Below are 17,459 nucleotides of genomic sequence, written 5' to 3' on the forward strand. Positions count from 1 at the left end.
TGCCTTACAATTGAAAATACCACCATAAAGCAATGCCTTTGGTACGTATTTTAACATTTGCATTGTAATTTTGTTTCCTTGTAAAAATATTTAGATATCTATTAAAATGTATGTTATTCAGAGAAGAGAACAAGAAAATATGACTAAATTGTTGTAAAAACAAAGCAAAGCAACCAAACCAGCATTAAAAGAATGCTTTCTGAAACTGTTCTTGAAAAATGGTCACAACTGAAGACTAAAGCTACTGTATGAGTAATTGGAAGTTCAAACTGACTGCATAGCTTCTTTGTTGTCAGTAGCCCACTCTCTCTACTTTGAAATTTGGTTACAGATTTGGCACAGCAAAATGTCAGGAAAGTTTCACAACTCTTAAATAGATTGCTTCATAAAAGAAAAAGAAAAAGAAAGATGTTTCGACTGAGCAAGAAGAATGGCAACTCCTGTAAGTTCTGGTGGTGAGTGAGACAAATGTATTAAATTTTGAAAACTACAGTTTTAAGCATATGCTCTGCTCACACTATTTCCTATTGACAACTTGCCCTTAAGACAAACTAAGAAAGCTAGGCACTGTGTTTCTACATTGGGTAATCCCACATCCCCTCTAAAGAATCTGTAGAGATATAGGTGAAGTAGATCCCCCCCCCAATTTTAAAAACAGTTTTCTATGAGTTAAACATGGGTTGTAACCCTTAGGTCATTTGGCCCAAATAATCCCCACTGAATCCAACCAGACGATGATCAGAGATTTAAGAGGGAACAGTATAATTCAGTCCCACTGTAGTTAAAAATTTCTCAGAAGAAAACAGCTTGTTTAAATGATAGTTTGAGCTTCTTTCAGCACACTGATTTACAATACTCTTTTCCCATTACGGAGTAAAAAAGTGTAAGTGATAGGATTAAGGTGTTTTTAAAGGAGTCTTCCTGCAGCTGAGTGCCCTATGTATAATTTCTATTTATTAGGAGTTTTGTTTTTAGCATATTTTTGCCACCAATCTGTCCTCATGGATTCTCAAGCCTTTCATTTCTTTTCTGTTAATTTTTTTCATGAAATTGAACAGATAAACTCCAGAAGAGTTACAAGGTTGAGAAATGACAGAAGAAAATTAGATCATTAGAAAGACCTTTATAAAACCACAAATTCATCAGCCATTTTGAAGTGTATATGGATTTACTGGGAAAGAAAATGGTTGCAATGGGAACTACTTACTTGGAGGATTCCATAGGTTCTTCAGAGATAATTATAGAGTTACTGGAAATACAGATGGTATTACAAACTAGCAGGTGGATCTAAATCCTAATGTATCTCCATGACACATCAATGGTGATAACGGCTGAAGGATAATAAAGATATCTTAATAGCATACACTTTCTCCTCATTAATCTAGAATATTGCAGCCTCTTAGAAATCCTTACTGAGCAGCACAACCCCATAGATGTTTACTAAGGAGTAAGTTCCCTTGTGTCCAGGACACTGTACTAAGGATTGCAGCCAAGCGTGCAATGCTATGCTCAAGTTCTGCTGGTTGAGGGGTTATAGGATTTGATAGAAGCCCTGCTCTGGCAGCAGAATGCCATATACTCCACTTCTTTGACAGTTATGCCAGCAGGACACCCTAGATACACTGGTGAAACACTCCACTGATATAGTTTTTCCACTGGTGAAGTTACATTGGCAGAATGGCTAAAATGAAGCCAACATGTGAGTGGAAAGGGAGTGGCAAAGGGCAAAAGTACACTAAAGCTGTATCTACACTTTCCCAAACTTTGTCCACACTCCAGTCAAGAGTGCAACCTTATAACAGCCCTTGGCTTGGCACAAGGGATTTATCTCCTATTAATTTCAATGGTAGGAGGTGATGATGAGGGAAACAACCCCCCACATCAACAGCCATTGCACCCACATCACAACACCAGAATGTAGGATATGGTATATCTGAACATCAAATCCCAGTACAACATCACAATTATATAAACCCTACACTTTCCCTGGCAGTAAACAGGAACTGGAGAAGGGCATTTGTAGTCAGTATGTGAGCACTGTCACCAGCAACATCCCTCATTAGAGGATAGTATTATCATGAATGTTGTAGCTAGCTATTTTTTAATTTTTATTTTTACTAATTTTTAATTTTTCTGTTACGGTTTTCTCTTCCCCTCCCCTTAAATGTATAGGTTCTCACTGCCATAATGGTGCTGTATCATCACCCCACCTGCCCCTGCCACACACATTTGTATAGTTGGTGGATTGGTTTACTAATATCATTATATATATATATATATATATATATATATATATATATATGGTTTTCAAGACAAACATAAATAAACTTCTTATAAAATAATTAGGGGTGTGCTCCACTCTCTTACGGATCTCTAGATCCAGAGCGGGCCGATCCAGACCTTCAAAGCCTGGTTCTGGATAGGATCGGGGGAGGTCCGGATTGGTCTGAAGTGGTTCGGAATGGTCCGAAGCGATTCGGACCGTTCCGAAGCTTCAGAGCCAGGTAAGTGGGGAGAGGAGCTTACCTAGCTCCCTTGTCCACCGCTGCTGTAGCCCATGTGGCAGCGGACGGTGGAGCCAGGGAAGGGGGAGGGGGGCTTATTTGCCCCCCATTTTGTCCCCCCTTCCCCACGTACCTGCCTCCGCTGTCCACTGTGGAGGCAAGTAAGTGGGGAAGGGGGGCAAAATGGCATACGAATATCAATCCGGACCTCCAGATTTCACTCTGGATCCAGTTCCGGAGTGGATTGGGGGAGGTCCGGATTGACCCAAACTGGTTTGGGCCCAATCCAGAAGGTCCAGATCGGGATCTGAAGTGGTTCGAGGAGGGGGTCACAGCCCTAAAAATAATATATATATATAAAAAAAAGTCCAATAACTTGTAACTGATAAATCCCAGGCTGATTTATATTGACCCAGGTAATATGGAAAGTACATTGGCATATGCAGGTTACAGCTTCTCTGTGTTGTTGTAGATCATGGAAACAAATAATTGTTCCTTACTGGCACAGTTTTCAGAGATGTGGGTTAGAATAGATCTACATGACTGCTTTGTAGAGGAATTGAAGTGCACTAACTGTTGAGGCACATCAGACATTCCTTACACTGCTTTCAAAGTGCTTATCTGAGTGGTGGGAAGACTTTGCCCATCCAACTTGGCTGTAACTTCTCAAGCGCTTCTCTGTTAAGCACTGAGATTTTGTAAGATTCAACAATCCCTCTTGGCTTCTCCTCATTTTTTTCTTAAGCAGGCAATATCTCTCCAGATGGTGATAAATAATCTAAACATTTTTAGTAACAGGCTGAAATACTTCAAAAGAATAAAAAAAAAGAAGTTAAAAGTTACCCAGAGTGTCTTTGCTGAGGGGCTATGTACTCTGGATGGCATTGAAAATCAATTGGGTTTGATTCCCCCTGGCCAAAAACAGCAGGTTGAGGGATTTAACTTTATTTATATTATTAAAAATCTATTTTATAGCATTGTAAATTTAACCTGAAAGTTACAAATGTGGAGTCACTTTTCATTGCTGTAATTTGGAGCTCTACTGAATCATGTCAACTTGTCCAAGAGGGGAAATAGCCCCAATGTTCTTCACCTGGCCTAATTTACAAGAACAGCAAAGCAACTTCAATAATTTGACACTCTCAAGAATTCAGTCTTTCCTACAGGGAACATGCATGAGATCACATTCTGAAAAATCTATTTATGTTTCACTCATCCTTTTTAGTATTCTAAAGGCACAACTCTATGTGTGTTTAAACATTAAAAAGGCCTACAACTCCCTGCAGGGAGTTTGGGGCCTTTTTTCTGTCTAAGCATGTAAAAGATTGCACCCTAAGGCTGGATTCCTTTCAGATGCCTAGTTTTCCCAAACACACAGGGAGATCTCCAGTTACTGTGTAGCAGGATTCACATGGGATTGAATGCATGAGGGATGAACCACACCCCTGTTAACAGATTTGAGTCCATGCATAATGGATTCCTTCCCACATAGCCTTGAATTGACATTGGCTCCACCCCCAATAACCACACCTTCACTCTGAAATAGGAGCTCACATATCTTCCAAAGTGAGCTGGGTTTGGGTTTCTGATTGCATGAAAGACTATGCGGGTACAGGTGTGCACACATAGGCATTCCTTTTCTGATATCTGCTAGTGATGTGACAAATATTTCATGCACATTTATGTAGAATATTCTCATGCAATTTTGATGGAAAAGAACTAATTTTCAGAGGGTGGGGGAATTCAAAAGAGAATAAATTTTGGGTGACAGTCTTGTGGGTTAGGTGAGGTGTTCCTGCTCCTACCCCACTTATGGGGTGGCCAAGAGGTGTGTATAGTGTGTCCTGTTTTTCTTTGTGAAGTCATCACTCCACTGTACAATCATCATTCCAAGAGGCGTTTATAGTGTGTCCTGTTTTTCATTGTACCTTCATCACTCCACCTATGTGCAGGCTACTTGGGTGCCTATGCCTCAATTAAAGCCCAGTGGAAGACATCCTAAAGTAACTCTTCCTTTGGGCCTTTTTCAGATCAGGATGTGTGGGCAGCTCAGAAGACTGGGAACACTGGAGAGGTGTACTGTAGAAACGTGTTTAAAAATCACAGCACCCTCAGCTTACTCTCAACAATAAGGCAAGCTCAAAGACAACACAATAATAAATGCAAAAGTATGATACAGGAAAAGAGAAGCCTTTTTTGTGGGGGAAGAAAATGTTTGGGAAATCAGAGGAGAGATTTCAACACAGCCCTAGTTATTTTCTGTTGTTATTATGTTGGGAGAGGTTTGTTGCTGAAAATACACATACTTGTTGGGTCAAGCCTTATGAACCATTTAGCACATAGATTCCAATTCATGGGTACAAAACACATATGTTCCAAGTCAGCTAAGTTCCAAAGAATCCCAAGGCTACTTAAGACCTATATGCTCCAAGGGGAGGCATAAGAGAAGAAGTCCAGGCTGGTGAGGTCATGCCATTAGCTCCTGAAGAGACTTTAGTCAACCTCACGGAATAATATTCTGATGATGTTCTCTCTCTCTCTCTCTCTCTCTCTCTCTCTCTCTCTCTCTCTCTCTCTCTGTGTGTGTGTGTGTTTGATCATTTTTGTTTGTTTCTTTCAGTACTAAAAAAAAATGTAAAATACCTTGGATGCCTTGGCAGAAAAGCTGTATAGAAAAATATAAATAAAATAGGAAATTTTCCTCAGTGAAAATCTGATCATTTTCCTTCAGGATTTTCCTTTCGTATTTATCCTGTTCGCATATTGAGAGATAAACTTGAAGACAATAAAGCTTATGGAGCGAAGCAATTATACGTCTTTCAGATATTACAACTCTTTTTTTAAAGTGCAAAACCTCTCAACACACATTCCCTAAAACTAGACTAGCAGTTTGTCATGCATCATATGTGCAAATTAAGTCAAAGATTTATTGTATAATCAATTAGGTTATTACAAGACTGAATTAGAAACAAGATCTTAATAGCAAAGTATAGCTCTTTAACGGATTGTATTAAGTTTGATGAAGTAGCTAAAGAAATTTTAACCCAGGTTTAGAACATATTGGCAAATTTAGAATCCTTGTCACATCTGATGGGTGAACATACGCCAGTTGAATCCGTTATTTCCTCAGATAATAACTCACTCACTCATGTAAGTTTGGACAAGAGTTCTCCTTTAAAACTAAACCTCATTACTGATTAGTTGCTTTCTTGTGGCCTACCTATGTGATGTGATATTTACTTGCCATCGCTGATTGCCCATATATGGAGGAGAGACGAAGATGGACCCGTAGAGTCCGCCTCCCCCTTCTTGCAGAGGTAGCACTGCAATGACATTGAGAGAAGCAGTCTAGATCTACACTACTACTTTATAGAAGTATTGAAGTGCACTGATCACTGTTGGGACACGTTACTGCTTTCATAATGTTATTTCCTACTTTTTATTTCACATTGTCCAAAATACCACAACAAATGGCATTGTGTGTCTTATGAGGTATAAATGTACAAGAAGGATATAGCATCACCACGATGGGATCGCAATGACTTTACACAAGGTACAGATCTGGCTGCAGTGATGGGTGGCCATTCAACCAACCAACACACCACATGCACAAAAATGGTGTTGTTTAGATACAGACTGTGCATACTCAGGAGCTTGTGATCAATTCTGAAAATAGCAAAAATGTAAAATGCCATTCCAGATTTGTAAAAAGTAAGCATTACAAACATGCAACATTTGACCAGTGAGCCGACTAATTATGAAATTTGGCAGCATCACCAGTAATTTCCAGTTTCTTTTGGTTCAATGAATTATGATGGGCAACACTGGAAACTACAATTCCCATGTGTCCCTGGTAGAAAAGGAGCGGTCAGGCCTTAAGAATAAGACCATTCCCTGGGCAGGATCTACACTACTGCTTTAAAACAGTTTATAACAGTAGTGACAACTGTTGTGGTCCAGGACACACACCATATGCAGTTTTCAAAACATTTTCAAAGTGTCATACCTTGCTTGGTTCAGATCTGCTGTCAGTATCCCATCCTTCACAAGGGTGAGTTTGCTTGGAAAAGGAAATGCTTGTAGGAAGAGATGTTCAGTAGACTCAAATGTTACGAGCGTTTCTGAAATTTGCCAGTATCACTAAATATTACAGCCAGTGTGGGGTAGTGGTTACAGTGCTGGACTGGGACTTGGGAGACCTGGGTTCATGTCTCCACCCAACCATGAAGCTCACTTGGTGACTTTGGGCCAGTCACTGACTCTCAGCTTAACCTTCCTCACAGGGTTGTTGTGAAGATACAATGGAGAGGAGGAGGATCATTTATGCTGCCTTGGGTTCCTTGCAAGAGGAAAAAGGGTGGGATATATGTGTAATAATAAATATGATAAAAAAGACAGCCAACAACACATATATCTTTGTGAAAGATGTAAATCAGTACACAGATTCTTATAAGGGAAGTAATAACGACATTGCTTAAACACATATTACGTTTGGCCAGGTCTCCTCAAAAAAAGATATATCTAAAAATCAGAAATGAATATGATGCTTCACAGGAATAGGCATGGATAGATAGAAAAAAAAATACTTTCATTAAAAAAAATCATTTACCTACATACTTGTTCATTATGAACTGAAGAGTCATATCTATCTATCTATCTATCTATCTATCTATCTATCTATCTATCTATCTATCTATCTATCTATCTATGATTTGAAGATAGATACTCCTTAGCAGACTTCAAGAATACTCTTTTTCATATATATTCCTTTTTTAATATACATTTTCATCTGGGATTCTACATTATGTACTTATTCATGTGTTTCACCGGTTCTGACATTTTTTGTTCTTTCCATGAAATTGCTTCAATTTAATTTTAATGTCTGCAGTCTCATTTGCTTCAAAAAGAAAAAAGAAAAAAAGAACTAACTGTTCTTGAAGTGGGAAAATGTTTTTCTGAAAATCTTTTCTTTTTCTTTTTCTTTTTGGTATTTCCCTTCTCTGTTTTCTTTTGCTTTGTGTGTGAGTGGGTACCTATCTGTATGCATGTGTATGTGTCTATATCTATTTCTTTCTGCAGTTGCTGTTGAGAAGATGCAACTTTTTATTCCAGCAAGTAAGGTAATTTCATAGTCATTTATGCATCATTCTTGTTGATAAAAAGGAAAAAGCCTTTCAAGCTTTGAGCGTTATAGTTATCTCCTTTTGCTTATTTAAGATCATTTAGGCTCTAAAATGTATAAACCAAGCATGAATTCTGATAACCAGTCTGCATTATCATTAGCTAAGTAGATGATCTATGTGTAATAGGGGAGGGACTGTAACTCGACTGTACAGCACATGTCTCAGTACAATAACTAGCATTTCTGGGTAGGGCAGGAGAAGGCCCCTGTAGGGCTCTGGAGACAATTTTGTAGACTGTAGACAATATTCAGTTAGATGGACCAATTTTTGACTTGGTATATAGCAGTTTCCTGTGTTCACTTGTTATTTCAAACCTGAATTCATTCCCCCCAACCTTCAGCAGTGGTATTTGCTGACCAAAAGCAACAAATAAACTCAGAAGATATTGTTATTTGTTTGGGATCATTCTAAATTTGGCCGCCTTGAGGCCCAGTATTGGGCAAAATGCAGGATATATAATAATAATAATAATAATAATAATAATAATAATAATAATAATACCTCCAGGGGTAAATTAATAATAATAATAATAATAATAATAATAATAATAATAATAATAATAAATTACTCAGTGTCTCTGAGTAAAAGAGATTGAGGGTTCCCCCTGCCTTACACTGTAATTCCTAAATGGCCAACTTTTTGTTCTACAAGGCCTGAGGGGGTAGGAGGAAATGAATATCCGGAAAGCCGGAATATATGACAAAAGGAGAGCTGCTTTTGTCTTGTGAAGAGATCTGCTGGGCAGCTGAGAGCAAGCAGGGTTTGCTTGGAGCTGGGTTGTTGTAGGCCTGAACACAATGTAAATGAACCTTCATAAAAGAAACACCACAAATCTCCAGTGCCTTCTTACGAAACTGAAATGTGAGCAAGCTCTGGAGGCCCTGCAAATCCACACTTCATAGGACTGGGGTGCAGGACGGTAATAATATCATCATGTCGTTGGATAGCCCAAAGCCATCTTTTAAGGTTGGATCCAGAGTTGCCCCTCTCTGACCAGAAGGGCCCCTTCCTACGGATGGACAGAACAGATCTGATCTGGTTCATCCCATTGCGTTTACTAACCAGTAAATTCATTCTATCCAGTTTTAGTGTTGATTTCCCCCCTTCATTAAAAAAAATGCATGAAAACACAAACACATAAAAATAGACTATTTTTAAGGTACATACAAGTTGCTCTGAGGGCTGCCTATGTTTCTTTTCTTTACACATACTAGCTGCTTGGAGCTACAAAGTATAGCTCTTGCTGCACATGTACCAACTGCTGCTGCAAATGTCTTGGGGAGTGATGGCATGTAATGATTATCATCCCTCCCAGAAACATATGGAAGAAAACCACCATGGACCTATGAATACATGGCATCTGTGTATTTTTCCATACAATACCCCTCCCCAGGCTGGTGTTGGTATAATTCTTATGCATTCATATTGCATACAGTTGAGAATTTAGCTGACAGAGACAGATGCTTGCCTTGTACCCCTCCTTCCTCTCAAATGTTGTAACCGTGAAGCCTAATAAAGCTGCTTGAACCTTTGTGTAAATAAGCTCTCATTAGTTTTCCCTGCCTGTATACAGTTTCTTAGTTTATAAATAGCTAAAAACGAACCAAAACAAACAAACAAATCACCCAAATTGTAAATATGGTTTTTTCTTTTTGTATTGTGAAAGTGTGTGTGTGTGTGTGTGTGTGTGTGTGTGTGTATGTGTATAAAGCTCATGTCAATTTCTGGTGCACCGCTGGTCTATGCACTGAAAGAATTATGAACCCCCTCCAAACAGCACTCAGGCAGAATTGGGTTGATATACTGAGCCTCATTAGTCAGGGTGCATTTAGCAGGTTGGATTCAAGTCTGAAATGTCAGGACTGCCGTCTTACTCAGAATCCAAAATACTTGGGGTTGTTTTTTTTAAGAGTCATCCATAAATTTGACTTATACTTATCCAATCAGACCAACTGGATTTATCACAGCTCTTTCCGAAGCTACAAGAAAACATTTACCTGACTATAAATGTGGATTAATTATTCTACTCAATGAAACAATAAGCTATCTTTGTTTCTTCAGACAAATGGTGTCTCCCTTGATCTGAACAATTAAATATCCCTGCACTTTTTGCGTTCCCTTCCCCCTACAACTAGGATGTCCAACTTTGCGGGGGCATTTCCATCTGTGAACCTGCCCTCTGGCTACATCTCTTTGCTCTTGACCCATCACCAACCTTTGATGGGGTGGAGCTGGCACCAAAGCAATCAGTGGTAGCAAAACAATTTGGTTTGCCACTGAACTTTGGTGATGTGACATGACAACGCTGAAAAGGGCCCAATTTAGTTTGCTTAAAGCTACGTTTGACTCTTTTCTGCCTCTGTCATTCCCTGCTACCAAAATTAAGCAGCAAACCACCTAATTGCAGTTGCAAACTGCTGGTTGCTTTGTCACTGTTGCTTTGCCACATGCCTCTGAATTACGTCAGCCTGGTAGGGGTGTTTCACTGAAGGCTGGAGGAAAGGTGCAAGCAGTCTGAGGGCTGTGTGTTGCCCTTTATGAGCAAAAAGAATGGGAAAATAATTAAACAAGACACTGATCTGGTATTTAAACATGGGTGGGCATCTACCCTAAGCTGGCAGCCAGCCAGGCAGTGAATCGGGCTAGATATTCAAGGACTGTAGAGTGGCATCAGTGAAGTCGCCACCCCTCAGGTTTGCCCCATTTGGGGAAGGGAGGCCTTCCCTTGCTACCCCGTTCTGGGCCACAAAACTCTCAAGTGGGTGAAGTGAGTTAGCCTCAAAGATAAACCTTATCTCTCAGCTGGGGTCACAAAAACCTGAGCTGGCAGCCTCAGGCATTACCTGTCACTGTTACGGTGCCTCTGAATGCTCGCCAACCAATGCCCGCATCTACCTGCCCAACTGCTAAATGAGACCAATTAGCTAAAACAGAAACCAGCCAGATAAGCCTAATATATATTCCCAATCCCCACTTACAGTGTGGAATAGATGAAAAGATACATAGTCTAGGCCAAAATATGAGCCAAGAATTCCTACTTGACCCCCAAAAGGATGGCCAGTAAAGCCCACATTTTATACAGGGAGGAGAGGAGAGATCTGTGCCCAAAGAGGGAGAAGGAAAGGGTCCCACAGGCTAAAAGTGCCTAGAGAGCACCTCCCTCCACTAGTAGCACCACCCTAGGAACACCAATGGTATTCCTTCTCACCGCGCCCTCTCCCCCACTGTCTCGCAGTGGTTCCGCCATGCCTAGCCAAGCCAGGCGTGGTGTATGGGCATTTCCTGCCCTACAATGTTGGCCATCCAATTACTGTTCTGACTGCTCCATATTACCCAATTAAAATGAAAATCTTCTAAAACAGAAGGAAGCACCCTTCAGCCACATACATTTAAGTTTGATAGTTCTTCTTAGTGTGATTTTTCTATACATTATATAAACCAATGGTGTATTTTATCTGAATTTATTGCATAATTTCCCTGGATAGAAATGTCTGTTAGCAAGTGAACATCATGTACATATTCACTACCTTTCCCGTCCCCATCACTAGGGATATGCCACTTGATAAATTTGAGTTTAGTGAAATTAATACTTTCCTATCTCATTCTTAATCAATGGCATCTGAGGCCTTTTGGGATCCAGCTGACTTCTGCTTTTGCTGACACTATTCACCTAAGTTGGGGAATTGTGAAGTTTTTGTGATCGTTAATCAAAAGGCCATTTGGAATCACTGCCCTGTTTGCTTTGATTGAAGCAGAAGGTGAGGTGCACATTAGCCACACTCCCTACTGTGAAATGGAACCAATTGTTATTTTGCTTAAGAGCAACATTTGGCAACTGTTTTACAAATTGAGTGTTTTATTTTTCCCTTTTGCTTCGCAGGACCCAAAGGACCAAACTATTTGAAAGAAAGTCTAGGATAGAAACACTTCAACAAAATAAAAAACAACTTTAAAATACTTTGATTCTACTGAAACACTGAACAAAGGACAAAAAACACAATCAACAAAGTATTTTTTTCCAGTTTCTTTTTAATGAAATGCCTTGAAAATGGGTTATCAGAAAGTCTGAATACACATTGAAACACCACGTTAGGTAAATTTCAAAAAAGAAGTTTGCTAAATTCATAGAATGAAATCCAATGCAGTTACGGAAGTTTAAACCTACTTATTTTAATGAGCGTATCTACACCTGAACCATAGGTGTGTGCAGCATGATTGCTCAGCTTGTTCACACCTGTTTGGTGATGGGAGATAAAAGGAAGTCAGGATGGATGGATGAAAATAATATATTTTCAAGGCCTTCTTAAAAGCCTGTGTTGATGGAGCATGGCATACCTCTGATGGCAACTTGTTCCAAAGATGTGGGGTCACCGTGGAGAAGGCCTTTTCATGTGTGGCCACCCACCTATCATGGTTGGCAAATGAGAGGGCCTCTCTTTCTGATCTTAGTGCAGGTGGGCTGATACGGGTGAAAGTGGTCTTTCAAGTAACTTGGTCCCAAACTATTTAAGGATATGGCTTGACAACACCTAACTCTTAAGTTTGTTTGTAATTCCTACACATTTAGAACCCCCTTTCCCAACACACACACACCAGCCCATGTATATCTCAACAATGCAGTGAATGAAAGCCAACTTGTTACACACACAAATAGACCTGGTTGAAGATCATATTTCTGTGAGGTGGATTATGAATTATTCTCCCAATGTAATTATGTCATAATGGAATAGGCAAAGAACTTCATGCTATGCATATTGATTTATATGCAAGTCATACGAGGTTAAGGCTGCAATCTCAAGCAGGAATGGTTAATGAAACCCAAGGGAAAGACTCCCAAGAAAACACAGATAGGTTATCAACAAGCACATGCACACTAGGGATGTATGAGGAATTTGATTCAGTTTGCTTTAGACCAGAATTTACCCAGTTTGCACCTTCTAAACTTAAATGTGGACTCAAACACAACCTATGGTCAAAGTCTGCACATTTCCAAGCGTGTGATGTGATCTGCAGCTCAAAGCAAAGTGCATTAAAAAATGTGTACGCTTGAAAAGTACGCATGGAAAAAGTATGTACTTTTGAAGAAATGCCCCAAATATGCTTTGATCAATGGGAGAAAAGTGTGATTTTTTTTTAAAAAAAAGGCACACAAAATCTGTATACCTCTGCGAAAATGCACACTGAAAACACATGTTTGACATAACATTTGGAGGGGTCTTGCAATCTGATAGAAACACAGGGTGAGCAAGTTTTGAGGTAGAAATTGGAATCTTAAGAAGCTTGGGTTTTACACATTTTCACATCCCTGCACACTCATGGTCACTACACAAATGAACATAAGAAGTTGTCTTCTTCTCTATCAAGCTATTGGTCCCTCTAGCACTGACTTCTACACTGACTGGTAATGACTCGCCAAGATCTCAAACAGAGGTTTTTCTTGTCATTTGTTACCAGATTCTTTTAACTGGCAATGCCAAAGATTGAACCAGGGACTTTCTGCATGGAAAGTATTGGAACCCAGAGCTCCAGGCCTTCTCCAAAGATACAACCTCTCTTCCCACAACAAAATGGGAACACGCAATCTTCTATTCTGCAAACATAGAGAAGCCTTTATACTTAGACCTCTATGTGTGGAGGTGTCCTGGGTCAGGGGACCCTACACAATCAGTGTTCTGGGATTCAAGGAACACATAGAGGCCTACATGTGAAGGCTCCTCTGTCTCAGACATCCATGCACATGAGAGGATATTGGAGCCACAGGAGGAGCCAGGCTGTGTGTGGGGGGATGGGCTAAAGGGCATGACCCTGCTGCCCTTTTCAACACCTGTTGCCCCTTCATGCAGATTTTAATGTACTTTCTGCATGAGAGTGTGCACCCCAGAATAGTTTAGATTTGTAAGAACCAATGTAAAAGTACATTGCTCCTGGAATAAGTTATTGAACACAATTCAAAATAAATATGCTGCATTAACATTAGCAAAAAGACCGAGGAATCGCTGCATTTCTTTCTGCTATAAGTTGTGTCAGTAATTATTCTGATTACTTAGCAATTATTGCAGTTCAAAATAAGGCCTATTGGCTTATTTAAATATTAGAAGATATTTAAACGTACACTATGAAAAGTTGTTCTCCCTGTCTCCAGCTGCAAATCACTATATAAGGCAAGTGACACCATTGTTTCACAACCCCCACTAAATATTTTGAACCCTTTCCCAGGGAAGAAAATTGCATCTTGTTGCTCCTTTGAAACTGGCCATGCAGTTTTTAAATTAGCTTTGAGCCAGGATCCTGGCAACTAGCCACCATTCTTGAAAAATGTACCACTGTTTGCTTGTTCATGTAATATTTGTGGTTTCTTTTATTGTAAAAGAATGGATGTCTCTGAACAAGTAAATGCTGTCAGGAGGTTGGTGAATTTATAAAGCCACCATCTTATTCCAGTTATATCTGAAATAAAATGCAGCTCTTGAAACATTTATATCTTGTTTTTTTTCTTGTAGCTAATTGCAGCATATATATCTATATATTTAAAAAAACCTGTACAGTAAGCTTGTGGACAGGGTCGGTTTTTAAAAAAACCTTTATACAGTGCTTAGTAAAGTGTAGGCATTGTATAAATATAATAACAACAACAACAACAACAACAACAACAACAACAACACAAAAGCAATCAATCACTGATTAGTATTCAGTAGTGAAGAATATCTCTAGACAGATCTATCTATTTATGGCTTTCCACTGGGGAAAAATCAGGCAGGCTTTTCTTAGCATAGTGTCTCTTCCTTTGGAGTTATCCACAACTCAAGATGATTCAACATGTAAAGTTCATTATGCAAAATGTCCCTTCTGTATCACTATGACTTTTTATAATCTGTATTTGGTGGCCTGTAGGGTCTGGTGGCTTTTGATGGACTATGGCTACTGGAATTTATGTCACACCCATCTGTGTGGATGGATGGGGACTAAGAGAAATATAACTTAAGATTGGTTTTGCTGGCAGAGCAGGTTCTAAAACATTGTGGACTAGGATTTATTTATTTATTTATTTATTTATTGCATTTCTATACCGCCCAATAGCTGAAGCTCTCTGGGCGGTTCACAAAAATTAAAACCATGAAAACAATTCAAAGTATAAAACAATCAACAGTGTAAAAACACAGTATAAAAGTACAATATAAAAGCACAACCAGGATAGAGGTTGCGCTATTTTTTGGAATTTGCTGCAAGTCTTTTTCAGGCCACTATAATTGCACTAATCACACAGTGGCATGAACAGACCTCAGGTGCAGGTGCAGGTGCTAATTCTCATCCAAAAGGCACCTCTATATGAGTGGTGCTGGGATGTGAACTCAGCAGCGCTTGCATGACAGCTGGGGTTTGTCTGCACTTGGCTCAATACTCTAGGAACCAGCTCAAGTTTTATAATACTACATCCAAATTTAGCATACTTACAAGTAAACCCATTGAAATGTATCCATGGATTTCAATGTATCTACTCGAAGTATGACTAAATCTGGATCCAGCCCAGTCTTTAAAAACTGCAGCCTGCTTCAACAACTGAGACCTTTGGCTATTGGGTGGTATAGAAATAAAGTAATATAACAACAACAACATGTTTCAGAAAACTGTCAAATTATGCAGACTTCTTATCACTAGATTGCCTGTATGCATACTTGCTTATGGTTTTATTTTCTTGTTTCTCCTTATTTCTCTTTGTTTTCTGGTTGAGGGAAATGATCTGTGTTTGGATGTTTTACTTAACATGATCTTTTCTTCCCCCACAAACCCTGCTGGAATGATTTGGATGACTTAGGAAGGAGGCAGGGTGTAATTTTTACCCCCAATATTTTCTGAGCAGATAGACTGTCTATAATCTCTTACACATTCCCATAACCAGTGGGACTTATTTTTAAGTAAAAATGAATAGCATTGTGCTGTTAGATACCTTTACTTGATTTGTTTTTCAGTTCTTCTGGATTGGTATATTTCCCGCAAAAAAGAAAAATGCCTCATTGGCTACTTATTGTCATCCACCTTTCTTACACCTAAAAACAGCTTCAGATATACTAGAATTACCTTACAGAACAATCCTAAATGTATGTGTGTAGGAATGAAGTTGCAGAGCACCCATCATTTCCAAAGACCTGCCAGCTCATGTGGACAGGGCAGGAGATGGCAGGGGCACCTTATTTGGCTTTTTAGCCTGGTGGACATTATTTTGGGGGAAATTCCCTGCTATTGAAACCAAAAAGGGAGATTAGCTGCACCGCTTCAAGGCTGGCATAGTCTGAAGCTGGATCCAAAGCCTCCCACACTCTGCCCCCTGAATGTCCCTTCTTGGAACTTCTGGTAGGAACACCACAACAGTAAATCGACACCCAAAGAACATTCCATGTGTGTAAGCAAGGCCTCTGGGGAGGATGTCCTCCATCCCCTAGGAAAGCTGATCTCTTCTAGTTGAAGGGCACCTCTGCCCTTTGCTAACTGCATTCAGCCAAAGGATCTGGGGGTTAGGATTACAATGTTAATTACACTATAAATGCTAGATATGAACAATCATCAACTGACATGCTCAGTTGCTTTCATGAAAATTGTCTTGCTGGTTTAGTACATCATTTTTATGTACTCTCCACACCCACACCTGCTGCTATGACAACTGAAGCACCCCCTCTTGCCTTTCTAACAAATATGATGCCACTAGACTCTCTTGTAATAGAAAGTGCAATTTTTCTTTGGGAATTGGAGAGTATGTGTGCAAATACAGCAATAGACGTTTTCTCTGTCATCTAGAAAGTGAATGCTTAAAACTGGGTAGCTAGAATACAAACAGTCTACTTCTGAGAAGTGCAGAAAATCTGTTAATGATATTGGAACTTCAATGGCACTATCCAGCAGTCAGGCAGATAGCAAGCTGTGTATAGAATTCCCAGAAATAAGGTTTGGGATGTTGATTGATTTGTTCCATGGAACTGAACAAGCCCTCAGATATGCGGGAGCAGCCAAGCCAGGAGGCCCTTCTGTAGAATATGTTAGAAAGCAACTGTGATAGAGTTAAATTTAGAAAAGCCCTTCTTTTTGTTATGGGCTGGAACCAGGCTATTCTTGGACCATGAACTGTTGGTGTGTGTACTTTCCCCCAACTTCAGTGTTATTTTCAAGGAAATGACAAAGGAAAAGTACTTGCTCAGCAACAAAGAGAAGGGGAAGTATGCATTCAGGGCTCCTTCATATGGTGGAAATCATGTTTCCTTACTGTGGCTCTGCTTTCTGCTTGTCTTCTGCATTTGCGAGGAGCTGAAATTACATGAGGAATAGAGCAGCATTCACATAACCCATACAGGTCAATGGGAACAGCGCCCTCTAGTGTGCATTTTGTAGCACAACTTCGCCTGCACATGGCAGGAAATCCCAACAAATCCCAACTTAATTTAGAATGCTGAAACTGGGAAATGGAGCAGGAGACGTGCAGGAGGCTGGCATCATCACCAAAATGACCCACGAAGCTCTTAAAGAAGTGAAATGGAGAAAAGGCTGGAAACAGGCAAGAAACTATTCTGTATTAGGGCTGTGCACGGACCCTGCAATCCACTCCGGATCCTGATCCGCAACTTCCAGATCAGGACTGCTCCGCCCTGCATTGATCCGCATATGCTCCGCTCCGATCTGCTGAGGGGCTCCGGATCTGGATTGGAGCTCTGTGTATCCCCCCATAGACTTGCATTGAAAATTAAACACCTATAAACCCCTCCCCCTCCCCACTTACCTGCCTCTA

This window comes from Elgaria multicarinata, chromosome 2 (assembly GCF_023053635.1).
Source record: "Elgaria multicarinata webbii isolate HBS135686 ecotype San Diego chromosome 2, rElgMul1.1.pri, whole genome shotgun sequence".
NCBI classification, from domain to species: domain Eukaryota; kingdom Metazoa; phylum Chordata; class Lepidosauria; order Squamata; family Anguidae; genus Elgaria; species Elgaria multicarinata.